General features: G+C 37.9%; 1 long non-coding RNA gene across 5 annotated transcripts in view; it reads left to right on the top strand.

The window, feature by feature from the left end:
• The window catches only part of LOC147353505 (uncharacterized), a 184345-nt gene that overhangs the window by 66618 nt on the left and 97250 nt on the right, over positions 1-20477 (top strand). For 4 of the 5 annotated variants that reach the window (XR_015145696.1, XR_015145700.1, XR_015145698.1 and 1 more), the window contains exon 2: positions 1452-1527. This is a non-coding gene — a long non-coding RNA (uncharacterized LOC147353505). Of the gene's footprint in view, positions 1-1451; positions 1528-2698; positions 9610-20477 lie in introns of those variants that run through there. The other variant, XR_015145699.1, reaches the window with a different exon arrangement.

Below are 20477 nucleotides of genomic sequence, written 5' to 3'. Positions count from 1 at the left end.
GGAAATTTTTAACATTGGAGGAAATCTGTGATTGAATAGTATAACTCGGGCAAAAGCTATGGATATGGCCATAACTATGGCCTTAACTCCTCTCTCCCCACCCCATCTTTTAACACTGCCCCACATCTCTTAGAATATTGTGAACAGATAGACTGGAACGAAAGTTATGACCAACCTAGACAACATATTCAAAAGCAAAGACATCACTTTGACAAAGGTCCTTCTAGTCAAGGCTATGGTTTTTCCAGTGGTCATGTATGGATGTGAGAGTTGGACTATAAAGAAAGCTGAACACCAAAGAATTGATGGTTTTGAACTGTGGTGTTGGAGAAGACTATTGAGAGTCCCTTGGACTGCAAGGAGATCCAACCAGTCCATCCTAAATGAAATCAGTCCTGGGTATTCATTGGAAGGACTGATGTTGAAGCTGAAACTCCAATACTTTGGCTACCTGATGCGAAGAGCTGACTCATTTGAAAAGACCCTGATGCTGGGAAAGATTGAGGGCAGGAGGAGAAGGGGATGACAGAGGATGAGATGGCTGGATGGCATCACTGACTCAATGGACATGGGTTTGGGTGGACTCCGGGAGTTGGTGATGGACAGGCAGGCCTGGCGTGCTACGGTTCATGGGGTCACAAAGAGTCAGACACAACTGAACGACTGAACTGAACTCATACCCTGTAACTTCTCATTAAAGTCCGGTCCATATGCCATTTTGTGTTTTCAACTTCTCTCATATGAGGAAAGATGCTTAGACAGATGTATCAAATGATAAACACTGCATATTGGAGAGTGAAGCCTTTTCTCTTTGAATTTAAGATTATTTAATGTGTAAGGTTTATCTTTAATTGAACATTTTCCTCTCCTCTTTCATATGGGAACTTTTTAACTTTTGGTCCTTCGTTTGTTCTTCTTAAATAAATTGTGGAAGCCATAGAGGTAAAAATTGTTTGACTATTTTCTTGACCAGTCTTCCTTTTCAGGCCACCTGGTTTACATTTCAGGTCATTCCAGCTGCTAACATTATTCTTGCCTATGCTTTAAACATAAATGTTAGATATCTTTTCCCTTTAAGATCTTAAGAGTCCTCACAGTGCCTCTTTCCCCTCCGTGTTAAATACATGTTGAACTAATGACAAGTCTCAACATAAACAGTCTGTATATATAGATTCTGTCTCTATATATACAGTTTTATAGAAATTTAGGGTATAACCTCTAGAATTATACTTCTCTGTTCAAATTCTGTTTCCATCCTTGACCAGCTCTATGACCTTGGGAAAGTTAAACCTTTGTATTTTCGTTTGTAAAATGAGTATATGAGAATAATAGCGTCTGATTCATAGGATGGTGAGAGTTAAATGAGATTCTGTGAAATGTTTCAGGTTGGGTTCCTAGGGAAACAAACTCTCAGGTCAAAGTTAACATTCAGGATGTTTCTTATTTATTAGGGATTACTCTTTGGATTAACACCTGTAGGAAATGAGCTGCACTGCATCCCAGCGAAGACCTCAGCCAACCCCACAGGTAAGTTTTTTCAATGAGACCTGGTAGTTGAGGGCTGTCTTCTTTTGGAACTCCCATCAACTAGTCCAATAAGTCCTTCATTCCTGAGGGGGATCTAGGTCACATGTTACAGTGTCTTCCAGAAGTTATTTAGTGAGTGTTCAACAAGTATTAGTTATATGGCAGTACCAGCATATATTTACAGGTGAGACCATTCTCATTTTTCATGACCCCAGTCAGTTGCTCCCATTATATATTTTGATTACAAGGGGCAATATAGTGTTGTGGTAAGAGCATAGCTCTGAAACAGGACCTCCTGTGTTTGAGTTGCATTTCCCCAACTCTTTTAATAGTGCCTACTAGCATGTGATATACTCTATTGTGCTTATTGTTGTTAGTATTTTCTTTTTTCTCAAGTTAAACATGTAGTCAGAAAGTACTTTGGAATCAGAGAATTCTTAGTTTAAAACCCAGCTCTTTGACTTACCAACTCTTTTGATCATGGGCGAGTTATTTAATGTGATACTCAGTTTTTACGTGTGTAAAATAGGAATAATGATGTCCTTAAAAGAATGCACTAAGAATATAAAGGTGTTACAAGCCTCTGTTTCAGTTCGTTATCTGAAATACGGAAATATCTTATACTTGCGATGTTGTAAAGACTGTACATTACGTGAGTTCATATATGAAAAGCACATAGAATGATGCTTGACATGAGGTACACATTCAGTTAAGTGTTAGCTATACGACAACTGCATAAAGCCCTCTACATAGTGCCTTGCAAATAATGAGCGCTCAGATACTATTTTTGGAGTCCGTCAAGGATGTTTAATTCTTTCCATGTAGCCTTTATTTCCTATTTTATCTGGCCTGCTGTTCCTTTGTTTTTGATTTGTTATATATATATAATATATTATTATATATATTATAATACTATATTATTATATAGTATTATATATTATATATAATATATATTATTATATTATATATTATAATAATATAAATAATATGTATAATATATTATATATATAAACCTTTGTTTTGATTATTCCTTTCCTCTTCCCTCACTTCCTTAGAGTTCTAGGATGTTACATGTAGATCAACATTAAATCATATTTTTGTAACACAAAAAAAGTTACTTTTTTTGTTCTTGAGATAAAAAAACTGATCAGGGATTAAACATTATCTTCAGGTACAGGAAGGCTCTTGTTACGGAGATGATGGTTGCCAGTTCTTGTCCATCTTCAGGACAGAAGAGAAATAGACTTAAATGTAGCATAAGTACTGTATGAATGACAAAAAAGAATGATAGAAAAAAAAGAATGATAGAATCTCCAACCCTAAGAGAGACTAAACATGAAGAATGTTCTTAATTTACCTACAATGGCTGTGTATATGTGTTCCCAGCCAAAGGAAGGAGATTAAGTTTTTCCTATGCATAATGAAAATGTTATTTATTTTTAACATTTAAAATTTTTATTTTATATTGTTGTATAGTTGTTTTACAATGTTGTGTTAGTTTCAGGGGTACAGCCAAGTGATTCAGTTGCACATTCATACATATATATATATATATAGTTTTAGATTTTTTCCAAAATAGGTTTTTATAGACTATTGAGTAGAGTTCCATGTGCAATACAGTAGGTCCATATTGATTATTTTATATATAGTAGTGTGTTAATCCAAAACTCCTAATTTATCTTTCCCCCTTCGACCCTTCCCCTTTGGCAACCTTAAGTTGTTTGTTTTTCAGTCTGTTTTTAAAATAAATTCATTTGTATCATTTTTTAAGATTCCACATAGAAGTGGTATCATGATATTTCTCTTTCTCTGCCTGACTTCACTTAGTATGATAATTTCTAGGTCCATGCATTTTGCTGCAAATGGCAATTTTTCATTCTTTTTTATGTATTTATTTACCATATCTTCTTTATTCATTCCTCTGTGGATGGACATTTAGATTGCTTTATTGTCTTGGCTATTGTAAACAGTGCGTCAAGAACATTGGGGTGCATATATGCTTTCGAACCATGTTTTTTCCCAGATACATGCCCAGGAGTGGGATTGCTGGGTCATATAGTTGCTATTTTTAGTTTTTTTAGGGAACCTCCTTACTGTTGCCCACAGTGGCTGTACCAGTTTACATTCCCACCGACAGTATAGGAAGGTTCCTTTTACTCCATACCCTCTCCAGCATTTATTATTTGTAGACTTCTTGATGATAACCATTCTGACTGGTGTGAGATGACATATCATTGTTTTGATTTGCGTTTTTCTAACAATTAATGATGGTGAGCATCTTTCCATGTGCCTCTTGGCCATCAGTGTGTCTTCTTTAGAGAAATATCTGTTTAGCTCTTCTGCCCATTTTTTGACTGAGTTCTTTGTTTTTTTTTTTAATATTGAGCTATATTAGCTATTTGTAAACTTTGGAGATTATCATTTGCAAATATTTTCTCCCATTTTTTCTGTTGTCTTTTCATTTTCTTTATTGGTTTCCATTGTTGTGCAGAAGCTTTTAAGTTTAATTAGGTCCCATTTGTTTATTTTCATTCTCTAGGAGGTGGATAAAAAAAGATGTCACTGTGATTTATGTCAAAGAATGTTTTGCCTATGTTTTCCTCAAAGAGTTTTATAATATCTCGTCTTATGTTTAGGTCTTTAATCCATTTTTAGTTGATCTTTGTGTATGGTGTTAGAGAATATTCTAATTTCATTCATTAACATGTAGTTGTCCAATTTTCCCAGCACTGCTTGCTGATGAGACTGTCTTTTCTTCCATTGTATACTCTTGCCTCCTTTGTTATAGGTAAATTGACCATAGGTGTGTGGGTTTATTTTTGGGCTTTCTATCCTGTTCTGTTGATCTGTATTTCTGTTATTGTTCCAGTACCATACTTCTTAAAATGACTGTAGCTTTGTAGTATAGTTTCAAATCAGGCATCCTGATTCTTCTAACTTTGTTTTTCTTTCTCAGGATTGCTTTGGCTATTTGGGGTCTTTTGTGTTTGCATACAAATTGTGAATTTTTTTTTGTCTAATTCTGTGAAAAATACCATTGGTAATTTGATAGGGATTCCAGTCAATCTGTAGATTGCTTTTGACAGTATTGATTCTTCCAATTTAATAACATGTTGTATTTTTCTATTTGTCTATATCATCTTTGATTTCTTTCCATCAGTACCTTATGCTTTTCAGTATAGGTCTTTTATCTCTTTAGCTAGATTTGTTCCTAGGTATTTTGTTTTATTTTGATGTAGTGGTAAATGAGAATGTTTCCTTATTTGAGTATTGCTACCCAGCTTTCCTTTGATTTCCATTTTCATAAAATACCTTCCCCCTCACTTTCAGTCTGTATGTGTTCCTAGATTTGAAGTGGGTCTCTTGTTAACAGCATATATACTGGTTTTGTTTTTGTATCCACTTAGCCATTCTGTGTCTTTTGGTTGGAGTATTTAATTCATTTTCATCAAAGCTACTTATTGATATGTGTGTTCTTATTGTTATTTTGGGATTTGTTTTTGCAGGTCTTTTTTCTTGCATTGGTCTTTTGTTCTCTTGTGACTTGAGGACTATCTTGAGTGTTAGATTTAGATTTTGTGTGTGTGTGTGTATATCTGTTGGTTTTTGGTTTGCAGCTACCATGAGGTTTTGATACAGTAGTCTATAATCATACAAAATTGTGTTAGGTTCCTGGTCTCTTACTTTCAAATGTGTTTCCAATAACCTGCATTTATATTCTTGAAATATGTGTGTGGATGATTTCCAACCTTTCCTGTATGTTTACCTTTACCAGTGAGCTTCCCCATTTGTAATTTTCTTGTTTCTAGTTGTGGCCTTATCTTTTCCACCTAGAGAAGTTCCTTTAGCATTTGTTGTAAAGCTGGGTTGGTTTTGCAGAATTCTCTTTTAGCTTTTGTTTGTCTGTAAAGCTTTTGATTTTTCTGTGAATGAGAGCCTTGCTGTGTATTCTTGGTTGCATGCTTTTCTCTTTCATCACTTTAAATGTTTCATGCCATTCCTTTCTGGCTTGCACAGTTTCTACTGAAAAATCAGTTGATAACTTTAGGGGATTCCCCTAGATGTTATTTTTTGCCTCGACTTGTTGATTTTAACATGTTCTCTTTGTCTTCAATTTTTGTTAATTTGATTAATGTCTGTCTTGGCATAATCCTCCTTGTGTTTATCTTGTATGGGACTATCTGTACTTTCTGGACTTGAGTGAGTGTTTCCTTTCCCATGTTAAAGATGTTTTCAGTTATTATCTCTTCATATACTTTCTCAGGCCCTTTCTCTTTCTCGTCTCCTTCTGGGACCTCTATAATGTGAATGTTGATGTGTTTAATGTCCCAGAGATCTCTTAGACTGTTCTCATTTCTTTGCATTCTTTTCTCTTTTTGTTCTGTGGCAGTGATTTCCACCAGTCTGTCTTCCAGTTCACTTATCCCTTCCTCTGCCTCAGTTATTCTGCTGTTGATTCCTTCTGGTATATTTTTTAAGTCATTGTATTGTTTATCTGTTTGTTCTTTAAATTTTCTACCTGTTTGTTAAACATTTCTTAAATCTTCTCATTCTGTGCCTCCATTCTTTTTCTGAGATCTTGTATCATCTTTATTATACTTATTCTGAATTCTTTTTCAGGCATATTGCCCATCTATACTTTACTTAGTTGTTCTGGGGTTTTATCTTTCTTTTTTTCAACCATATTTGTCTCCCATCTCATTTTGTCTAGCTTTCTGTGTCTGTGGGCTCTTTTCCATAGGCTGCAGGATTGTAGTTCTTACTTATGGTGTCTGTCCCCTAGTGAGTGAGGTTGATTCTGAGGCTTGTTCAGGCTTCCTGGTATGAGGGACTGATCTCTGTCCACTGATGGTGGAGCTGGATCTTGTCCCTCTAGTGGCTGGGTCATGTCAAATGGTGCATCTATAGGCGACTGTGGGCTTAGAAGGACTTTAGGCAGCCTGTCTGTTGACAGGTGGGGCTGTGTTCCTGCCCTTCTGGTTGTTTGGCCTGAGGCTTTTCAGCACTAGAGCCTGCAGGCTGTTGGATGGGGCCAGATCTTAGTGCCAAAATGACAGCCTTCAAGAGAGCTCACACCAATGAATATTCCCAAGGGGCCTCCACCACCAGTGTCCTTGACCCTGCACTGGGCCATAGCCAACCTCCACCAACCCCAGGATGCCATCCAAATCCTGTAGATAGGTCTGGCTCAGGCTCCTGTGGAGTCACTGCTTTGCCCTGGGTCAGAGAAGAATCTGTTTTTTCCAGACCTGTAGAGTTCTTGCACTCGAGCCCCACTGGCCTTCAAAGCCAAATGCTCCAGGGGCTCCTCCTCTTGATCACAGACCGCCAGGCTGGGTGGTCTGACATGAGTTTAAGAACTCTCACTCTTATGGGAAAACCTCTGTGGCATAATTATTTTCCAATTTGTGGGTCACCCAACTGACAGGATTTGATTATATTGCAAAAGCACCCCTCCTATCTTGCTGTGGCTCCTTCTTTGTCTTTAGATGTAGAGTATCTTTTTTGGTAGGTTCCAGGTTTTTTTGGTGATGATTGTTCATCAGTTGTGATTTTGGTGTTTTCGTGAGAGAAGGTGAGCTCAAGTCCTTCTATTCTGCCGTCATATCTACAGTCCCTCAAGAAGATTCTAATGAGTCCTCTTCTAACTTCATAATCCTGTGATTCTTTTTTCCCTAAATATTTTAACTATAGGATGGGGTGGGAGGTAGGAGGGGGGTTCAGGATGGGGGACACATGTACACCCATGGCTGATTCATTTGAATGTATAGCAAAAACCACTACAATACTGTAAAATAATTAGCCCCCAATTAAAATAAATAAATAAAATTTTAAAAAAAGATCAAGGTGTGTACCTTGCTTGAGCTATAGTCTTCTGTTTTCATGTTGTCGTTCCTGGTTTTATAATAACTGATGCCTCTTATAAACACATCAGAAAGGATCTTGGTTTGGCACGGCCATCTACTATTTCTAACAACTTATAAACCTTTCCTCTTTACAAAAGTGTATCAGTTCAGTCAGTTGAGTTGCTCAGTTGTGTCCAACTCTTTGCAACCCCATGGATTGCAGCACTCCAGGCTTCCCTGTCCATCACCAACTCCTGGAGCTTGCTATAGTAGTAAATAATAAGGTAGCCATAACTTTCATTTGCATTCCAGCAAAAATAGCCTGAATAAATTCACCTTATTCCCACACAGGTTTTTAAAAATTACTACATTTTAGAGTTAAACAGTGTCAAGTGTTAAGATTTTGCATTAAATTGTTGTTTTGAAAGAATTTGATAGTATAATTATGGCCTTTATAGTCAATCATATAGAAAATCATCTTAATTAAACAAAAACTGAAAGAAAAGAAACATTTTGATTTTTATTTCATAGGAATAAGAGGAAGAGTAGCTCAAAATAGATGCAAGATGCAGGCATCTGTAGAAATAAAAAAAAGAAAAATTCTCAAAAACTTAGACTTGTCTTTTGCCTATGGTGAATGTATTTATTTTCATGATTTCACCCATCAGTGCCGGAGAAGGCAATGGCAACCCACTCCAGTACTCTTGCCTGGAAAATCCCGTGGACGGAGGGGCCTGGTGGGCTGCAGTCCATGGGGTTGCTAGGAGTCGGACAGGACTGAGCGACTTCACTTTCACTTTTCACTTTCATGCATTGGAGAAGGAAATGGCAAGCCACTCCAGTGTTCTTGCCTGGAGAATCCCAGGGACGGGGGAGCCTGGTGGGCTGCCGTCTCTGGGGTCGCACAGAGTCGGACATGACTGAAGCGACTTAGCAGCAGCAGCAGCAGCAGCACCCATCAGTAGTTCATTTATTTCAATTGTAGCAATTGCCTGCCAGTCTTCTCTGTTAGTAACTGACACTGAAGGGGGCCAGTGAAAGTGAGAAATGGTTCTGCTCCTGCAAGTTATAATTTAGCAATGTATGTACAAATAGTACAAAATACAGTGTTGCACTATTTGTAGAAGTATCTCAGTGAGCTTCCTGGAAAAGATGATATTTCAGATGGAACTTGATGGATGTGGATAGCCAGCGCAGAGAGAATTGTAACCAGTACCCCAAAGCAGAAAAGCATTTGGTTTAGTCAGAGAAGGATGAGTCATAGTTAAGCTAGGAAAAGAAACAAGCAGGTAGAATCCTGGAGCCAGAATCCCTGGGTAAAACTCTCAGTACTGAAGCCTATTATCTGTGTTCTTTGACAAGTGACTTGAACTTTGTAAAATGGGGATAATACTTTATCTGTAAAATGGGGATAATATTTTTACCTTCCTTACAATGAAGAATAAGTGTAACTACCTAGAATAGTGCTGGGCACATAGTGTGTACTTTGTAAGTGTTAGAAGGTGAGAGAGTGGAGAATCTTCCCTGGAAGCCACTGAGCATTTGTGACCAAGAGGGTAAAAGACAAAAGAGTTATGCTTTGAGGAGATGATCTTGGTGGTAGTGTGCATAATTGATCATCAGAAAGACATTACTTAAAAGACAGAGGTCTGGGAAGGGGAAATGAGGATTTGGGCTGGGGCATTGACTGCAGGAATGAAAAAGAAAAGATGGATGCAAGAGATGATATAAGGTCCCCATGACACATGTACTAACTTTTACAACTCTTGATAGTATCTTTGTTTTTGAAACAGGAGTCATTTGGAAATAGGTCTAGTAACCAAGGTGGGAGGTTTTTGGTTCTATAAAGAAAAAGATGAATTTTTAAAGTAATTAGATGGATTGTGTCTGTCTTCCTAAAATGATACTAAAGCCCATTTCAAAAGAACTTTGCTAGAAAACAAAAAATGTGCAGTACACTTATCAGTGGAATAGACATATAATTTTCCCCACAGTAAGGGAAAATCCTCACTTAGTTGTATGAATGTTAGTGTCCTTAATCAGTAATATTGCATATACTAACTTTTTAGTGAAAACATTTAATAAAGTTTAAATTCTATGAGGCCACCATCACCGTGATACCAAAACCAAAGACAATGCACAAAAAAGAAAACTACAAGCCACTATCACTGATGAACATAAATGCAAAATTCTTCAATAAAATTTTAGAAAACAGAATTCAGCAACACATCAAAAAGCTCATACACCATGATCAAGTTGGGTTTATTCCAGGGGTGCAAGGATTCTTCAATATATGGAAATCAATTAATGTGATACACCATATTAATAAATTGAAAGATAAAAACCATATGATCATCTCAGTAAATGCAGAAAAAGCCTTTGACAAAATTCAGCACCTATTTATGATTAAAACTCTTCAAAAAATGGGCATAGAAGGAACCTACCTCAACATAGTAAAGGCCATATATGCTAAGCCTAAAGCAAACATTCTCAATGGTGAAAAACTGAAAGCATTCCCTCTAAGATCAGGAACAAGACAAGGCTGTCCACTCTCACCAATATTATTCAACATAGTTCTGGAAGTCCTACAGCAGTCGAGAAGAAAAGAGAAATAAAAGGAATCCAGATCAGAAAAGAAGTAAAGCTGTCACTGTTTCCAGATGACATGATACTGTACGTAGAAAACCCAAAAGATAGTATCAGAAAATTACTAGAGCTAATCAGTGAATTTAGCAGTTGTAGGATACAAAATCAATACACAGAAATCACTTGTATTTCTATATACTAACAATGAAAAATCAGAAAGCAATTAAGGAATCAATCCCATTCACCATTGCAACAAAAAGAATTAGGTATCTAGGAATAAACTTACCTAAGAAGACGAACTGTACACAGAAAAATCTAGGAATAAACTTAACTAAGAAGATAAGATGACATAAACAGATAGAGAGATGTTCCATGTTCCTGGGTAAGAAGAATGAATATTGTGAAAATGACTATACTACCAAATGATCTACAGATTCAATGTGATCCCTATCAATTTACCAATGAAATTTTTCGAAGAACTAGAACAAAAAATTTCACAATTCATATGAAAACACAAAAGACCTCGAATAGTCAAGGCAGTCTTGAGAAAGAAGAATGGGACTGGGGGAATCAAACTTCCTGACTTCAGATTATACTACAAAGCTACAGTTATCAAGAGAGTATGGTACTGGCACAAAAACAGAAATACAGACCAATAGAACAAGATAGAAAGCCCAGAAATAAACCCATGTACCTATGGATACCTTATTTTTGACAAAGGAGGCAAGAATATACAATGGGACAAAGAAATCCTCTTCAATAAATGGTGCTGGGAAAACTGGACCACTACATGTAAAAGAATGAAATTAGAACACTTCCTAATGCCACACACAAAGATCAACTCAAAATGAATTAAAGACCTAAATGTTAAGTCCAGAAACTATAAAACTCTTAGAGGAAAACATAGGCAGAACACTCGATGACATAAATCAAAGCAAGATCCTCTATGACCTACCTCTTGTTGCTCCTGCTGCTAAGTCACTTCAGTCGTGTCCAACTCTGTGTGACCCCAGAGACAGCAGCCCACCAGGCTCTTCCGTCCCTGGAGTAATGGAAATAAAAACAAAAGTAAACAAGTGGGACCTGATTAAACTGACAAGCCTTTGCACAGCAAAGGAAACTATAAACAAGGTGAAAAGACAACCCTCAGAATAGGAGAAAATAATAGCAAGGGAAACAACTGACAAAGGATTAATTTCCAAAATATAAAAGCAGCTCATACAACTCAATACTAGAAAAACAACCCAATAAAAAGTGGGAAAAAGACGTAAACAGACATTTATCCAAAAAAAACAAACAAATGGCTAATGAACACATGAAAAGACACTCAGCATTGCTCATTGTTCAGTTCAGTTCAGTTGCTCAGTCATGTCCGACTCTCTGCGACCCCATGAATCACAACACGCCAGGCCTCCCTGTCCGTCACCAACTCCTGGAGTTCACTCAGACTCACATCCATCAAGTCAGTGGTGCCATCCAGCCATCTCATCCTCTGTCGTCCCCTTCTCCTCCTGCCCCCAATCCATCCCAGCATCAGAGTCTTTTCCAATTGAGTCAACTCTTCACATGAGGTGGCCAAAGTACTGGAGTTTCAGCTTTAGCATCATTCCTTCCAAAGAAATCCCATGGCTGATCTCCTTCAGAATGGACTGGTTGGATCTCCTTGCAGTCCAAGGGACTCTCAAGAGTCTTCTCCAACACCACAGTTCAAAAGCATCAATTCTTCGGTGCTCAGCCTTCTTCACAATCCAACTCTCACATCCATACATGACCACAGGGAAAACCATAGCCTTGACTAGATGGACCTCTGTTGGCAAAGTAATGTCTCTGCTTTTCAATATGCTATCTAGGTAGGTCATAACTTTCCTTCCAAGGAGTAAGTGTCTTTTAATTTCATGGCTGTAGTCACCATCTGCAGTGATTTTGGAGCCCCCCAAAATAAAGTCTGACACTGTTTTCACTGTGTCCCCATCTATTTCCCATGAAGTGATGAGACCAGATGCCATGATCTTCGTTTTCTGAATGTTGAGCTTTAAGCCGACTTTTTCACTCTCCACTGTCACTTTCATCAAGAGGCTTTTTAGTTCCTCTTCACTTTCTGCCGTAAGAGTGGTGTCATCTGTGTATCTGAGGTTGTTGATATTTCTCCTGGCAGTCTTGATTCCAGCTTGTGTTTCTTCCAGTCCAGCGTTTCTCATGATGTACTCTGCATAGAAGTTAAATAAGAAGGGTGACAATATACAGCCTTGACGGACTCCTTTTCCTATTTGGAACCAGTCTGTTGTTCATGTCCAGTTCTAACTTTTGCTTCCTGAACTGCATACAGATTTCTCAAGAGGCAGGTCAGGTGGTCTGGTATTCCCATCTCTTGAAGAATTTTCTACAGATTATTGTGATCCACACAGTCAAAGGCTTTGGCATAGTGAATAAAGCAGAAATAGATCTTCTTCTGGAACTCTCTTGCTTTTTCCATGATCCGGCGGATGTTGGCAATTTGATCTCTGGTTCCTCTGCCTTTTCTAAAACCAGCTTGAACATCAGGAAGTTCACGGTTCACGTATTGCTGAAGCCTGGCTTGGAGAAATTTGAGCATTACTTTACTAGTGTGTGAGATGAGTGCAATTGTGCGATCGTTTGAGCATTCTTTGGCATTTCCTTTCTTTGGGATTGGAATGAAAACTGACCTTTTCCAGTCCCGTGGCCACTGCTGAGTTTTCCAAATTTGCTGGCATATTGAGTGCAGCACTTTCACAGCATCATCTTTCAGGATTTGAAATAGTTCAACTGGAATTCCATCACCTCCACTACCTTTGTTCGTAGTGATGCTTTGTAAGGCCCACTTGACTTCACATTCCAGGATGTCTGGCTCTAGGTGAGTGATCACACCATCGTGATTATCTGGGTCATGAAGATCTTTTTTGTACAGTTCTTCTGTGTATTCTTGCCATCTCTTCTGAATATCTTTTGCTTCTGTTAGGTCCATACCATTTCTGTCCTTTATCGAGCCCATCTTTGCATGAAATGTTCCCTTGGTATCTCTGATTTTCTTGAAGAGATCTCTAGTCTTTCCCATTCTGTTGTTTTCCTCTATTTCTTTGCATTGATTGTTGAGGAAGGCTTTGTTATCTCTCCTTGCTATTCTTTGGAACTCTGCATTCAGATGCTTATATCTTTCCTTTTCTCCTTTGCTTTTTGCTTCTCTTCTTTTCACAGCTATTTGTAAGGCCTCCCCCGGCAGCCATTTTGCTTTTTTGCATTTCTTTTCCATGGGGATGGTCTTGATCCCTGTCTCCTGTACAATGTCACGAACCTCATTCCATAGTTCATCAGGCACTCTCTCAGATCTAGTCCCTTAAATCTATTTCTCACTTCCACTGTATAATCATAAGGGATTTGATTTAGGTCATACCTGAATGGTCTATTGGTTTTCCCTACTTTCTTCAATTTAAATCTGAATTTGGTAATAAGGAGTTCATGATCTGAGCCACAGTCAGCTCCCAGTCTTGTTTTTGTTGACTGTATAGAGCTTCTCCATCTTTAGCTGCAAAGAATATAATCAGTCTGATTTCGGTGCTGACCATCTGGTGATGTCCATGTGTAGAGTCTTCTCTTGTGTTGTTGGAAGAGGGTGTTTGCTGCCACCAGTGCATTCTCTTGGCAAAACTCTATTAGTCTTTGTCCTGCTTCATTCTGTATCCCAAGGCCAAATTTGCCTGTTACTCCAGGTGTTTCTTGACTTCCTACTTTTGCATTCCAGTCCCCTATAATGAAAAGGACATCTTTTTTGGGTGTTAGTTCTAAAAGGTCTTGTAGGTCTTCATAGAACTGTTCAACTTCAGCTTCTTCAGCATTACTGGTTGGGGCATAGACTTGGATTACCGTGATATTGAATGGTTTGCCTTGGAAACGAACAGAGATCATTCTGTTGTTTTTGAGATTGCATCCAAGTACTGCATTTCGAACTCTTTTGTTGACCATGACGGCTACTCCATTTCTTCTGAGGGATTCCTGCCTGCAGTAGTAGATATAATGGTCATCTGAGTTAAATTCACCCATTCCAGTCCATTTGAGTTCACTGATTCCTAGAATGTCGACATTCACTCTTGCCATCTCTTGTTTGACCACTTCCAATTTGCCTTGATTCATAGACCTGATGTTCCAGGTTCCTATGCAATATTGCTCTTTACAGCATCAGACCTTGCTTCTATCACCAGTCACATCCACAGCTGGGTATTGTTTTTGCTTTGGCTCCATCCCTTCATTCTTTCTGAAGTTATTTCTCCACTGATCTCCAGTAGCATATTGGGCACCTACTGACCTGGGGAGTTCCTCTTTCAGTATCCTATCATTTTGCCTTTTCATACTGTTCATTGTTAGAGAAATGCAAATCAAAACTACAGTGAGATATCACCTCACACTGGTCAGAATGGCCATCATTGAAAGGTCTACAAACAGTGAATGCTGGAGAGGGTGTGGAGAAAAGGGAACCCTCTTGCACTGTTGGTGGGAATGTAAATTGATACAGCCACTATGGAAGATGGTATGGACATTTCTTTAAAAACTAGGAATAAAACCACCATGTGACCCAGCAATCACCCAACTAGGCATATAACCTAAGGAAACCAAAATTGAAAGAGACACATGTATCCCATTGTTCATTGCAGCACTATTTACAATAGCTAGAACATGGAAGCAACTTAGATGTCCATCGACAGATGAATGGATGAAGAAGTTGTGGTATATATATACAATGGAATATTACTGAGCCATAAAAAGGATTGCATTGAGTCAGTTCTGATGAGGTGGATGAACCTGGAATCTATTATACAGAGTAAAGTGAGTCAGAAAGAGAAAGATGAATACTATATTCTAATACACATATATGAAATCTAGAAAAATGGTGCTGAAGAATTTACTTACAGGGCAACAGTGGAGAAACAGACGAAGAGAATAGACTTATGGACTTGGGGAGAGGGAAGGAGAGGGTGAGATGTAAGGAAAAAGTAACATGGAAACTTACATTACCATATGTAAAATAGGTGGCCAACAGAATTTGCTGTATGACTCAGAAAACTCAAACAGGGACTCTGTATCAACCTAGAGGGGTGGCATGGGGAGGGAAATGGGAGGGAGCTTCAAAAGCGAGGGGATATATGTATACCTATGGCTGATTCATATTGAGGTTTGACAGAAAACAAAATTCTGTAAAGCAATTATCCTTCAATAAAAAATAAATTTAAGAAAAAGTTTAAAAATAAGTCTTAATTTATAATTTTTTGCAGACATTCTTATGAATTAAGGTAAAAGTACTCACAGGATAAGGACTAAAATTTGGCCTTTTATTTATTTTCTGGTAATATATGTTCCTCTTGGATGTTGCCACAATTTGTTGATTTTCTTTCTGTTAATATTTGTTTTTATATTCTTTTTAAAATATACCAGCTACTTAAAATGGAAAAAGGGAGGGAGAGTGTTCAAGCCAGGATTTGTCAACTTTAGTGACTACTAAAGCTGGGGCTTTTATTACACTTAGGTAATCTGAAAGGTTTTGCACAGCTATTCAAAAGAGCATTCTTACACAGCTATTTTTCTATATTCTATTGCAATCCTGATAACAGTGGATTTATTATGGGTCTCCTTACCATATTGTTTGCCTTTATGCAGTTCACTAAATATTGCCCCATGTGCTGATTCTATCAGCTTTCTCACTTTACACCTGCCCTGGAATGATAATAAAGGGCCAAAAGCTTTTCTAGGAGAATTTCACATGAAGCATTGAACATTATGTTTTACTAAAGACATCCTTTTCAGATATATGAACCACAATGCAAATTTTTAAGGTGAAATTGCTAGAAATGTTTCGAAGATAAGCATACAACTTATAAATCTTTAAAAAATTATCAGTTAACAAATACATAATGGGATATACATTTTCACAGTAACCCACAAAATAGAATGATTAGTAATGTGCATTCTTGTGACTGGAGACTATTCCGGACTACAGTAGGAGTGGGGTTTCTTTCCACCAGGTATGTCCAAGGATCTCAACATCTGTTTTCACTTCCATAGTGAAAAAAGGCTTGAAACAATGTGATATCCTAAAAATGAAACAAAACTCCTTGATGAATAAAGAGCAGAAATCTTGATGGAAGTCTTTGTGAACCGTGGTTTCTTCCTTTGGTTGAAAAGAGAAGACAGTAGAAAAAACTTTCAGTATCAGTTTAACCAAAAGCATCAAGACTTCCATTGGAGATAATGGAAGGAACTGGGTTCTCTTTGTCAATTCTAATATAGAATTTTCTTCTTGATACTTGTTACCTAAGCCTCATTTGCAAATGAAAACATAGAAAAAATCATGTAGCAGCAAAAATGCCAGTGATTGTTTTTGAAACATAATTGCTTCTCAGTTTAAGGTTAACCATTTGCTACCTATGCTGCTGCTGCTGCTAAGTTGCTTCAGTCATGTCCAACTCTGTGCAACCCCAGAGACAGCAGCCCACCAGGCTCCCCCATCCCTGGGATTCTCCATGCAAGAACACTGGAGTGGGATGCCATTTCCTTCTCCAATCCATGAAAGTGAAAAGTGAAAGTGAAGTCTCTCAGTCATGTCCGACTCTCAGCGACCCCATGGACTGCAGTCCACCGGGCTCCTCCGTCCATGGGATTTTCCAGGCAAGAGTACTGGAGTGGGTTGCCATTGCCATCTCTGCTTTGCTACCTGTATCTTCTCCGAAATCCAAATATGGGTTTTTCCAAGCCCAGAAGTGGGAAATTGAGAAGCAAGAGACAGATCCAAGCTGTTAATCTTTCAGTATAACATCAGGCCAGTGAAAATGGAATGGGATGGAACCCATGAGGGCACATTGCAAATTCCTATATAAATCATCAGAGGAAACATATGAACATCCAAAGTGTAAGACTGAATTCTCAGCCCTGGTTACCATTCTCTCCTTGAATATTCACAAAATTCCAAAGTAACTCAGGGTTATAAACAAAAAATTACCTGATCTGACTGGCTAGCTTTCATTTCTTAGCTGTGACATCTTAGTCTGTTTGGGCTGATTAAAAAAATACCATAGACTAGGTGGCTTATAAACAATACAAGTTTATTTCTCACACTTCTCAAGACTGGGAAGTCCAGGATCAGGTTATCAACAGATTTTGTGTCTGATGAGAACCTGCTTCTTGACTCATCACTGGCTGCCTTTTCTGTCTTCACATGGTCAGGAGGAGTAAGGGGTTTTTGGGGGTCTCTTTTATAAGGGTACTAATCACATTGATGAAAGCTCTGCCCTCATGACCTAATCATCTCTCAAAGGCCCCAGCTTCAGATGCTACCACATTGAGGGAATAGGTTTCAATAGTTAAATTTGGGGGGAACACAAATACTCATTCTGTAGTACATGATGTTACCTTGTAGCTACTCTGGGCAGTATAACTTGTACTAGTCCAAAAAGCAGAAATAAAAACCTCACTTTTTTCAGGGACATTTTTGGCAAATGAAAGCAGAAACTTTAATGTCTGTTGGAAATGGCAATAAAAACTTCAAAACTCATTGAAATAACACATTTTGTTACTCTGTACATTCTACTGACTGTCCTTCTTAAGCCATTGCTTTGAAAGGAATTTCAGCAGTAACTGGTCACACAGTTATGCCAAGCATTTAAGTTGGGCTGAGGGCCTTCAAGCAAATAAGACTCCTGATAGAAAACAGAGTTCCCTGCATTATAGGTGTTTTAATATAACTAGTTGGCATGCAGTATAACTTCCTGTAGGGTATTGATTATTGATGAATATGGGTGCACTTTCTAAGTTGTGAAGCATGACCAAACATGTCTCATTTAGGATTATCCCATTCCCACTGACTGATACAGTGGTATTCATTCATTCAGCAAATGTTTACCAACTACATAGTATATGCCAACTAATTTTATAAGTACTTGAAAAGCACTAATGACTAAAACACACAATTTTATACATAACCATGTAAATAAAGCATAACTTAAAAGTGGATTAATTAATAAAGACCTTCTGAAAGTGGTGTTCTGAGGAGAAGAAAGCAGGCTCTTGAAATAGAGTGTGAGGAAGATTGAGTTGTGGATAGGGAAAAAAGAGAAACATCTTAAAATAGGTTAGTCAGTCAGGAAAGGTCAACCTGAGGATCTATAGCTGAACAGAGCCGTGGGTGTTGACAAGTTTGCCGTAAATTCCAAGTGGAGGGAACAAGTATTGTGAAAATTCCAGGTGATCAGAACAAGCCTGACTTAGTCAAGAAATGACAGGCAGGCCAGGTCATAAAGTAAGTAAAGCTCCTTGGAACTTGTAATCTTACAGTCACAGAATAATAAATGACTGAGAGAAGAAAAGAAATGCTAAAATCTTCTATGAATTTTTATTTTTATGTGTCCCTTCATAGCTGAAGAGACAAGATGAACCATTTTGAAGAACAAGAATTATCTTCACTGTTTTACAACTTTCCTTTAGTGTCCTAAGAAATCTTTACCTTTGAATATCATACCTCCATTCCACTTCCTTTGACTATGCAGAAATATTCTGCCCAGCGATTACTTTTTAATAAAATTTACACAGGAACTGAAGATTATTTCTTATATGTCTTTTCATTATAATCTTATCAGAGGAAATGGAGGAGAGGAAAATGCTGACGAAATCCATACTATAGTAATTATGTGTTTGAAGTAAATTCTGCCTTTGTTTTAATAGATTCAGGTCATTTGTGTTCCGTCAGGTCTATGTCACTTACTATGTGGATTTGGACAGGTTATGTAACGAACATAACTTGAACTCTGATTTCCTCATACATAATGTGTGGAGGTAACTACTCTTCATCTTGGGTTGTGAGGATTACATGAGGTCATGCACGTGGTGTGTTTATAATAGTACTGGGCACATAGAATAGCTCATGTTTACTGTTATCATGTATTTGTGAACATCTTCATTGCTTCCAGTCACCTCCCAGTAAACGTTTGCTGCAAATTTTTCAAGGAGCACCAGTAAACTTTTATGTTGGCTTTTCCCCTAACTCATGCCACTGATCACATGTCTTTCTATTTGGTGTCCAGCTGAAAGAAATTGTATATTTATGGGACCATCTATGCTAGGAACCAGTGCTTTGTTAGAAACCTAGTATTAATTCAGGCTCCTGTCAAGCTCCTGACAAAGCTACACATACTGTGTAACTATGCCAAGGATTCCAGAGCATAGGTGAAAACGTGTGAGTACATAGCCCTTGATCTCCTGAGATGCATTTGGCAAATATCCAGTCATTTGTTTCTGTCTAATTAATGACATTCCTGGCATACAGGGATCATATAACACAGAATGTGTTCATACTATGCCTGGGAAAGCCGACTTTGTTCTGTACCTGCAAAAAAAAAAAAAAATTGGCAATGTCTTTTTGCTTCTTTATTATGGCATTTTGAATACAATTGTTCTCCTTTTCTTTCTCTCCTTTCCCTCCCTCTCTCCCTCTTCCTCTTTTTTTTATTTTTTCCCCTTCCTCCTCTCCCATCCTCCTCTGACACCCTCCTATCTTCCCACATCTTCCTTCCCTCTCTCTTTCTCTCTTTTTTTTCTAGTAAAAGGAGAATAGTAGAACCTTTGTTCAGTTGAAGGCGATGGTATAATAGGAAGAGACTAACATCATCATCTGAATTGATTCAAAGTTTTCTTGAAACTCAGGAATGGTTTGCTTCAGTGAAGTTAACATTATCATGGTCCTTTGGCAAGACTATGACCATTCCCACTGCCCCATTTTAGCATCTGCTATTTTCCTTGCCTAGATGCTTTTTTCTCTTCTCTTCTTCATCCTTCAAGACCAATCTTAAATCTCATGCCTTCCAGTAAATCTTACTATCTTTGGACTTGATTGATCTTTGTTCTCCCCCCACCACTAGGCTGGTAGATACTTTTGGCTATTTAATAAAAATGATTGGACCTTGAGTGTAAGTTTAAAGGCTTGTTTCCCCAGTTAGATTTTAAGATTTTTTTTAGAGCAGTGATCATGTCATAGTCATTTTTTGTTTTTCATTGTCTCCATTTTCTTCCACCCAGCAATGATCATGCTTTTTAAAATACCTGAACATTCCTCCTTCCAAGGAAAAGGCCATGTTAGCAGACTTTTAGACCTTCTGAATGGAATCAGAGACAACTGTTTATAACATTATAGATACTACACAAGGCAAAACCTAGGTGTTCTTGTAAGAAGCCTATCTACAGTAACAGACAGGCCAATTAGAATGCTTCAGGGCATACATGTACATCCTGTTTCACCCCAGATTTCTTTTTTTTTATAATTTTTTTAATGAAGGATAATTGCTTTACAAAATATTGTTTTTTTCTGTCAAACATGAACAAGAATCAGCCATAGGTGCACCCATGTCTCCTCTTTCCCAAACCTCCCTCTCATCTCCCTCCCCATCCCACCCCTCTAGGTTGATACAGAGCCCCTGTTTGAGTTCCCTGAGTCATACAACAAATTCCCATTGGCTATCTATTTTA

Source organism: Bos grunniens, chromosome 18, assembly GCF_055505025.1.
Source record: "Bos grunniens cultivar Pamir isolate PY7600 chromosome 18, Bosgru_T2T1.0, whole genome shotgun sequence".
Lineage (NCBI taxonomy): Eukaryota > Metazoa > Chordata > Mammalia > Artiodactyla > Bovidae > Bos > Bos grunniens.
Note: the sequence above shows the minus strand (reverse complement) of the source record. Positions and strands in the feature narration are given on the sequence as shown.